General features: G+C 37.4%; 1 pseudogene; it reads left to right on the top strand.

The window, feature by feature from the left end:
• The first annotated feature begins 1,014 nt into the window (after positions 1–1,014).
• On the top strand, positions 1,015–2,125 carry LOC103008600 (palmitoyltransferase ZDHHC4-like; annotated as a pseudogene).
• Positions 2,126–7,993: the final 5,868 nt, after the last annotated feature.

Genomic DNA, 7,993 nt, shown 5'->3' with positions numbered 1-7,993 from the left:
CTGACTATATATCCTGTTACTGACTTCCCATCTTTGCTGGCATTCAGCCTCAATTCCACATTAATTTATTCAAAAATATTTATTGAGCATCTACTTGACTCTTGAATTATGTCAGCAAACAAAACAAAAGCTCTTGCCCTCATGGAGCTTCCCATGTGCCTGAGAAAGACAGGCAATAAACAGCAGACATAATAAGTGATTCAATTATATAGTATGTTAGAAGATGATAAGTTCTATGGGAAAAATACTTGTAAGGCAGTGTCAGGCAATTGGGAGTCAGGGGTTAAGGTGTAGCTCTTAACTTAAAGTGTTCTAAGTCAGGGAAGGACTCACTGAGAAAGTACAAATTAAGTAGTATGTTCATGAGAAAACAAACTCATTTCTTATTTTAAAATAAAATAAAGTGTATACTTGTATAATACTTAACACTAATAAATCAGAGAAAAGACTTAGCTTTATTCATAAAACCAAGATTATTAAACCATTCTGATTTGCCAAAGACTTACCATTATTATGTGAACTTAAATTCTTAAGATGTTTCTGAGTTAATAGTATCTGTAAAAAAGAATTTAAAAAAATAATACATTTACTATATTAAAACTACTTTTCTCATTTTCTGTGAATTTGGGACATATTAAGATTATGTAAGAATCCTGGTGCCAGATCCAGCCTCCTAGAGCAGAGGTTCCCAACCCTTGGGCCGCAGACCAGTACCAGGCCATGGCCTGTTAGGAAACAGGCCGGACAGCAGGAGGTGAGCAGCGGGCGAGTGAGCGGAGCTTCATCTGCCTCTCCCCATTGCTCACATCACCACCTGAACCATCACTCGCATTACCTCCTGAACCATTCCCCCACTGTCGGTGGAAAAATTGTCTTCCTCGAAACCGGTCCCTGGTGCCAAAAAGGTTAGGGACCGCTGTCTTAGAGGAACCATGTCCTGCAGCTTTGGGTGCCACCTGTTGAGCCAGGCGGATGCCACTGCACAAGAGGAGATGCCGTTTGAATTCTCCGTGAATGTTTGGAGGAGGAATGCCAGAGCTGCCAGCTGAAAACTATCCAAACAAAAGATATATGGAGGCTGGGGACCCTGAATCACCTCCCCCAGGATGGACTTTCTGGTTCTCTTCTTGTTCTACCTGGCTTTGGTGCTGATTGGTGTTGTTACAATCTGCATCTGCTCAAAAACCCATTGCTTGAAAGGCCTGGTCAGAGGAAGAGCACAGATTCTTTTTCCTGTATGATTCCAGAATGTCTTTGGAGACCCGTGCTAAGATTGCTTCATTACCACTTTCATACACGGAACCACGCCTTCGTTATCCTGCATCTCATCTTGCAAGGGAGAGTTCATATCAAATACACCTGGGAAATATTTTGCCTTTGTCAAGAGCTGGAGTTCTTCTTGTATTACCTTTTTTCTGCCTTATTGGCTGCTGGTTGTAAACCTGTTTTGTTTGTTTTTGCCCTAAGTTGTGTAACCAACCCCGGTACCATAACAAAAGCAAACGAATTACTGTTTCTTCAAGTTTATGAATTCGATGAAGTTATGTTCCCAAAGAACATGAAGTGCTCTATGTGTGATTTAAGGAAACCAGTGTGATCCAAGCACTGAAGCATGTATAACTGGTGTGTACACCAGTTTGACCATCACTGTGTGTGGATGAACAACTGCATTGGGGCCTGGAATACCAGGTACTGCCTCTTCTTCCTCTTGATGGTGACAGCCTAAGCTGCCACCGTGGCTGTGGAGAGCACTGTTTCTGGTCCAGTTGGTGGTGTCAGACTTGTACCTGGAGACTTATGTTGATGACCTTGGACACTTGCAGGTTGTTGACACTGTCTTTCTTATTCAGCACCTGTTCCTGACCTTCCCAAGGATTGTCTTCCTGTTGGGGTTTGTTGTGGTGCTGAGCTTCCTCCTGGGGAGCTACCTGTGCTTTTCTCTGTACTTAGCCACCACAAGTGGTAGAGAGGTGACCGAGCCTGGTGCCGACATTGCTCCTAGATGGCCTGGCCCCCATCAGCAGAGCCCCAGGTTTACCAGAGCTTTCACTTTCATGGGCTTTGGAGTAACCTTCAAGAGATCTCTCTACTTGCTGCTGCACATTATGAAAGAAAGAAGAAATAAGGATGGGAAGAGTGTGAACTTATGGATTCAGTCTCACACCTCAGCCCAGTCGAGAATAAACACAGAAATACAAAAACAAACTGGCCTAGATCTTAAAGAGTTATCCTCTTTCCCAGGGGGCACAAAATTCTGAATTGATGTGAGCTCACGAAAATATAGATGAACAGAAAAACAAACAAAAAAGACTAACCAATCAGTTTCTCTGTTTTTTCTCATGCAACAGAGAATTCATCTCCATCATCTAGAAACATCATCAAATGGTTATGCTATAAAACCAAATTTCCAGTCATTGATGCAACCACTTGGGAATATATTATTGACTATGGGAAAATCAGTAGAGAGAGAAGAAAAACTAGAGAAACAGAGTAAGCAAAGCTAAAATTCTATTGTTACTTGGAATTCACTCTGGAGGCCAAGAAAGGATATGTCCAGGCTATGTAACCATTAGTGAACTTCTCCAGAAATGCGGTTTACTTGATACTTTGCCAAGACAGCCCATTTGGGCTTCTCAGTGTAACCTCCCAAACTGCCAAACTATAATTTTCTAAAAGGTAAAATTATGACTCTCAAACAAACATAAAATAAACATATGTCAAAGAATTTGTTTATTCAATTAATTAATGAGTGTACTAGTAAGAGATTTTGGAGAATATATATGTGCAAATAGGAACATTGAAGTGATTTTGCTAATAAACACAAAACTGTTTAAAATTCTATAGGTCAATTAAATATAAATTTTACATTTAAAAGTTTTATCTCTATGAGACAATATGCCATTGCATTCCTTTTTTTAATTTTTTTAATTGAAGTATGGTTGACATATAATATTATATTAGTTTCAGGTGCATAACGTAGTGATTTGACATTTATATACACTATGAATTGATCACCATGATAAGTCTAGTAACCATCTGTCACCATACAAAGTTATTAAAATATTATTGGCTATAATTCATACGCTGTACATTGTATCCCCTTGACATTTATTTTCTATCTGGAAGTTTGGTACCTCTTATTCCCCTGCACCTATTTGGTCCAAAGCCCCTCCCCTTCCTCTCTGGCAATCACCAGTTTATTCTCTGTTTCTATGAAACTGTTTCTTCATTTGTTTTGTTTTTTAGACTCTTTGCATTTCTATGGACAAGACTGTTTGCATTACCGTGGACCGGAAAAACTTAGATTGTTATCGGTTTTCTACAACTTAGTTTCTATCCCTACACAGCTATAAAATAGATTAGTCAACCAGACAGTGAAATAATCAAATGCAACTAAATAATCCCTGGAGGATCACCTAGACAACACTCAGGACCACTGCACTGAAAGAACACTTAGTGATCTCTTTTTTCTCCATTTTCAAGCCTCATAATGGTTCTTGAAATTTAAAATAAATAATGAAAAAAAGTTTCCAACATCAATTTATTCAGTCCTATATAATTAATTCTTTTTTTTTCACACCACAACCCCCCAACTCTCGCCGCTTTCCCCCCTAGGTATCCATACATTTGTTTTCTACATCTGTGTCTCTATTTCTGAACAGCAAACCTGTTCATCTGTACCACTTTTCTAGGTTCCACATATATGCATTAATATATAATACTTGTTTTTAACCTTCTGACTTATTTCACTCTGTATGACAGTCTCTAGATCCATCCACGTCTCTACAAATGACCCAATTTCGTTCTTTTTTATAGCTGAGTAATATTCCATTGTATATATGTACCACATCTTCTTTATTCATTCGTCTGTCATTGGGCATTTAGGTTGTTTCCATGTCCTGGCTATTGTAAATAGTGCTGCAATGAACATTGGGGTGCATGTGTCTTTTTGAATTATGGTTTCTCAGGGTATATGCCCAGGAGTGGGATTGCTGGATCATATGGTAATTCTATTTTTAGTTTTTTAAAGAACCTCCATACTGTTCTCCATAGTGGCTGTATCAATTTACATTCCCACCAACAGTGCAAGAGGGTTCCCTTTTCTCCACACCCTCACCAGCATTTGTTGTTTGTAGATTTTCTGATGATGCCCATTCTAACTGGTGTGAGGTGATACCTCACTGTAGTTTCGATTTGCATTTCTCTAGTAATTACTGATGTTGAGTGGCTTTTCATGTGCTTCTTGGCCACCTCTAAGTCTTCTTTGGAGAAATGTCTATTTATGTCTTCTGCCCATTTTTGGATTGGGTTGTTTGTTTTTTTGATATTGAGCTGCATGACCTGTTTATATATTTTGGAGATTAATCCTTGGTCCATTGATTCATTTGCAAATATTTTCTCCCATTCTGAGGGTTGTCTTTCATCTTGTTTATAGTCTCCTTTGCTGTGCAAAAGCTTTTAAGATTCATTAGGTCCCATTTGTATATTTTTGGTTTTATTTCCATTTCTCTAGGAGGTGGGTCAAAAGGATCTTGCTGTGATTTATGTCAAAGAGTGTTCTGCCGATGTTTTCCTCTAAGAGTTTTATAGTGTCTGGACTTACATTTAGGTCTTTAATCCATTTTGAGTTTATTTTTGTGCATGCTGTTAGAAAGTGTTCTAATTTCATTCTTTTACATGTAGCTGTCAAGTTTTCACAGCATCACTTATTGAAGAGGCTGTCTTTTCTCCATTGTATATTCCTGCCTCTTTTATCAAAGATAAGGTGACCATATGTGCTTGGGTTTATCTCTGGGCTTTCTATCCTGTTCCACTAATCTATATTTCTGTTTTTGTGCCTGTACCACACTGTCTTGATTACTGTAGCTTTGTAGTATAGTCTGAAGTCCAGGAGCCTGATTCCTCCAGCTCCGTTTTTCTTTCTCAAGATTGCTTTGGCCATTGGGGTCTTTTGTGTTTCCATACAAACTGTGAAATTTTTTGTTCTAGTTCTGTAAAAAATGCCATTGGTAATTTGATAGGGGTTGCATTGAATCTGTAGATTGCTTTGGGTAGTATAGTCATTTTCACAATATTGATTCTTCCAATCCAAGAACATGGTATATCTCTCCATCTGTTGATATCATCTTTAATTTCTTTCATCAGTGTCTTATAGTTTTCTGCATAAAGGTGTTTTGTCTCCCTAGGTAGGTTTCTTCCTATGTATTTTATTCTTTGTGTAGCAATGGTAAATGAGAGTGTTTCCTTAATTTGTCTTTCAGATTTTTCATCCTTAAAGTATAGGAATGCAAGAGATTTCTGTGCATTAATTTTGTATCCTGCTACTTTACCAAATTCATTGATTAGCTCTAGTAATTTTCTGGTGGCATCTTTAGGATTCTTTATGTATAGTTACATGTCATCTACAAACAGTGACAGTTTTACTTTTTCTTTTCCAATTTGAATTCCCTTTATTTCTTTTCCTTCTCTGATTGCTGTGGCTAGGACTTCCAAAACTGTGTTGAATAATAGCGGCTAGAGTGGACATCCTTGCCTTGTTCCTAATCTTAGAGGAAATGGTTTCTGTTTTCCACCATTGAGAATGGTGTTTGCTATGGGTTGGTCGTATATGGCCTTTATTATGTTGAGGTAGGTTCCCTCTATGCCCACTTTCTGGAGAGTTTTTATCATAAGTGGGTGTTGAATTTTGTCAAAAGCTTTTTCTGCATCAATTAAGGTGATCATATCGTTTTTATTCTTTAATTTCTTAATATGGTGTATCACATTGATTGATTTGCATATATTGAAGAATCCTTGCACCCCTGGGATAAATCCCACTTGATCATGGTGTATGATCCTTCTAATGTGTTGTTGGATTCTGATTGCTAGTATTTTGTTGAGGATTTTTGCATCTATATTCATCATTGATATTGGTCTTTAATTTTGTTTTTTGTAGTATCTTTGGTTTTGGTATCAGGGTGATGGTGGCCTCATAGAATGAGTTTGGGAGTGTTCCTTTCTCTGCAATTTTTTGGAAGAGTTTGAGAAGGATGGGTGTTAGCTCTTCTCTAAATGTTTGATAGAATTCACCTGTGAAGCCACCTGGTCCTGGACTTTTGTTTGTTGGAAGACTTTTAATCACAGTTTCAATTTCAGTGCTTGTGATTGGTCTGTTCATATTTTCTACTTCTTCCTGGTTCAGTCTCAGAAGGTTGTGCTTTTCTAAGAATTTGTCCATTTCTTCCAGGTTTTCCACTGTATTGGCATAGAGTTGCTTGTAGTAATCTCTCATGATCCTTTGTATTTCTGCAGTGTCAGTTGTTACTTCTTTTTCATTTCTAATTCTGTTGATTTGAGTCTTCTCCCTTTTTTTCTTGATGAGTCTGGCTCATGGTTTATCAATTTTGTTTATCATCTTCTCAAAGAACCAGCTTTTAGTTTTATTGATCTTTGCTATTGTTTTCTTTGTTTCTATTTCACTTATTTCTGCTCTGATCTTTATGATTTTTTTCCTTCTACTAACTTTGGGTTTTGTTTGTTCTTCTTTCTCTCGTTCCTTTAGGTGTAAGTTTAGATTGTTTATTTGAGATTTTTCTTGTTTCTTGAAGTAGGCTTGTATTGCTATAAATTTCCCTCTTGGAACTGCTTTTGCTGTATCCCATAGGTTTTGGATCATTGTGTTTTCGTTGTAATTTGTCTCTAGGCATTCTTTGATTTCCTCTTTGATTTCTTCAGTGATCTCTTGGTTATTTAGTAATGTATTGTTTAGCCTACATGTGTTTGTGTGTTTTACGTTTCTTTCCCCTGTAATTGATTTCTAATCTCATAGCGATGTGGTCTGAAAAGATGCTTTATATGATTTCAATTTTCTTCAATTTACTGAGGCTTGCTTTGTGACCTAAGATGTGATCTAGCCTGGAGAATGTTCCATGTGCCCTTGAGAAGAAAGTGTAATCTGCTCTTTTTGGATGTAATGTCCTATAAATATCAATTAAATCTATCTGGTCGATTGTTTCATTTAAAGATTGTGTTTCCTTATTAATTTTCTGTTTGGATGATCTGTCCATTGGTGTAAGTGAGGTGTTAAAATCCCCCACTATTTTTGTGTTACTGTCGATTTCCTCTTTTATAGCTGTTAGCAGTTGCCTTATGTACTGAGGTGCTCCTATGGGTGCATAGATATCTATAATTGTTATATCTTCTTCTTGGAATGATCCCTTGATCATTATGTAGTGTCCTTCCTTGTCTCTTGTAACATTCTTTACTTTAAAGTCTATTTTATCTGATATGAGTATTGCTACTCCAGCTTTCTTTTGATTTCCATTTGTATGAAGTATCCTTTTCCTACCCCTTTCAGTCGTATGTGTCCCTAGGTCTGAAGTGGGTCTCTTGTAGACAGCATATATATGGGTCTTGTTTTTGTATCCATTCAGCGAGCCTGTATCTTTTGGTTGGAGCATTTAATCCATTCACATTTAAGGTAATTACTGATATGTATGTTCCTATTGCCATTTTCTTAATTGTTTTGGGTTTGTTTTTGTAGGTCATTTTCTTCTCTTGTGTTTCCCACTTAGAGAAGTTCCTTTAACATTTGTTGTAGAGCTGGTTTGGTGGTGCTGAATTCTCTTAGCTTTCGCTTGTCTGTAAAGATTTTGGTTTTTCCATCAAATCTGAATGAGATCCTTGCCGGGTAGAGTAATCTTGGTTGTAGGTTTTTCCCTTTCATCACTTTAAATATATCATGCCACTCCCTTCTGGCTTGTAGGGTTTCTGCTGAGAAATCAGCTGTTAACCTTATGGGAGTTCCCTTGTATGTTATTTGTCATTTTTCCCTTGTTGCTTTCAATAATTTTTCTTTGTTTTTAATTTTTGTCAGTTTGATTACTATATGTCTCCGTGTGTTTCTCCTTGGCTTTATCCTGCCTGGGACTCTCTGCACTTCCTGGACTTGGGTGGTTATTTCCTTTCCCATGTTAGGGAATTTTTCAACTATAATCTCTTCAAATATTTTCTC

The sequence above is a fragment of the Balaenoptera acutorostrata genome, chromosome 9 (assembly GCF_949987535.1).
Source record: "Balaenoptera acutorostrata chromosome 9, mBalAcu1.1, whole genome shotgun sequence".
In the NCBI taxonomy this organism is placed as follows: Eukaryota; Metazoa; Chordata; class Mammalia; order Artiodactyla; family Balaenopteridae; genus Balaenoptera; species Balaenoptera acutorostrata.
This window is presented reverse-complemented; position numbering and strand designations above follow the sequence as displayed.